Raw genomic sequence first — 2,237 nt, forward strand, 5'->3', positions numbered from 1 at the left:
GCTACTGTTGTTGTCGTTTTTGTTTAGCTTTAAATCTGGACATCATACACAAGACTCCTCAAAACAATTAGTGGAATATAGCTATATATGCCAACCTTCATCTATTCCACCTCACTGTTGCTAAATATTACCAGAGAATGTCTGAAAGGGAATGCTTTGCTCTCTTACTGGGCCTCACTTAACATTCCCTGTGATCATTTCTCAGAACTTTCATTTTCTTTTGCTTCACAGGGTCTACACTCAAAAAAAAAAAAAAAAAAAAAAAAAAGAGTACTGAGTTTAACTATCATTTCCAATTCTCCAGTATAGTCAAGTACTAGGAACTAAAGTGAAGAATAAATTGAAGGAATAATCTTTACATTTAAAATTAGGTTTAGGCTTTGGATCAGGTTAATTTGATTAACTGCCAAGAGGAGATTTATTTTTTGTTATTCACATATATATATATATATATATATATATATATATATATATATATATATATATACACAATACTGAGTAAAAGTTTTAGGCAGGTGTGGAAAAAATGCTGTAAAGTGAGAATGCTTTCAAAAATAAACATGTTAATAGATTATATTTAATAATTAACAAGATGCAATGTGAGTGAACAGAAGAAAAATCTTCTAGGTACACTTGCACACAGTTTTTGAAGGAACGCGGCAGATAGGTTGGCCCAAACATCTTGGAGAACTAACCACAGTTCTTCTGTGGATTTAGGCAGCCTCAGTTGCTTCTCTCTCGTCATGTAATCCCAGACAGACTCCATGTTGAGATCAGGGCTCTGTGGGGGCCAAACCATCACTTCCAGGACTCCTTGTTCTTCTTTGCACTGAAGATAGTTCTTAATGACTGTCACTGTATGTTTGGGATTGTTGTCATGCTGCAGAATACATTTGGGGCCAATCAGATGCCTCCCTGATGGTATTGCATGATGGATAAGTATCTGCCTGTACTTCTCAGCATTGAGGAGACCATTCATTCTGACCAAATCCCCAACTCCATTTGCAGAAATGCAGCCCCAAACTTGCAAAGAATCTCCACCATGCTTCACTGTTGCATGCAGACCCTCATTCATGTACTGCTCAGCAGCCCTTCGGCGAACAAACTGCCTTCTGCTACAGACAAATATTTCAACTTTTGACTCATCAGTCCAGAGCACCTGCTGCCATTTTTCTGCACCCCAGTTCCTTTGTTTTCATGCATAGTTGAGTCGCTTGGCCTTGTTGCCACGTCGGAGGTATGGCTTTTTGGGCGCAAGTCTTCCATGAAGGCCACTTCTGACCACCCTTCTCCAGACAGTAGATGTGTGTACCAGGGTCCCACTGTTTTCTGCCAATTCTAAGCTGATGGCACTGCTGGACATCTTCCGATTGCGAAGGGAAGTAAGCATGATGTGTCTTTCATGTTTCCTTGGCCGACCACTGCGTCTGACTATATACCTACAAAATCCCCGACTTTGTGCAAGTGTAACTAGAAGAATTGATGCCGTTTTGAAGGCAAAGGGTGTAGATTTTTCTTCTGTTCACTCACTTTGCATCTTGTTAATTGATAAATATAATCTATTAACATGTCTATTTTTGAAAGCATTCTTACTTTACAGCATTTTTTCACACCTGCCTAAAACTTTTGCACAGTACTGTATATTCATTATTTGTATTAAAATCAGAACATAATTCTTTACACTAGCAGTCACTTTAACATGAGAACTAATAAAGAATCGGGATCGAAAGATGAAATCTCAGCTTGAAGGACAGTATAAAAGAAGCTAGTACTTAATGAGCAAATTGCTCGCCAACAAGAGAGGGGGCCTGAAAATGCATGTGAAAGAAGTTTGCATACCAGCTGAAATGGTTTTGTGTGACTCACTGTCAGTCAAGGACTATCCCCATTGGATACCACTCTTCTCAGCGTGAATATAAACTGGTGCTTAATTATGAGACATTCAGGAATGCATTGATAATTTTATTGAATATCACTCTAAAGACCCAAACCCCTTGGAAATGTTATTTATTTTATGTAGAAATAACAGAGGTCCAAAAAAACCAATGGGCTCAAGGTTTCAAACAACTTTTTTGATCGGCTGCAGGCGGGGAACATGGAGCCGAACTCTAAAGCAAGAAATGCGCAGTCGCTTTGCAAAGTGGAATCCTTTCTTGCATTCAGAACAGTGTGTATAACATACAGGAAGTGATCTGCATAAGGACTTGTATCTAGAAATCCTGCTCTGAGCAAGTTCC

Source organism: Amia ocellicauda, chromosome 5 (assembly GCF_036373705.1).
Source record: "Amia ocellicauda isolate fAmiCal2 chromosome 5, fAmiCal2.hap1, whole genome shotgun sequence".
Classification (NCBI taxonomy): domain Eukaryota; kingdom Metazoa; phylum Chordata; class Actinopteri; order Amiiformes; family Amiidae; genus Amia; species Amia ocellicauda.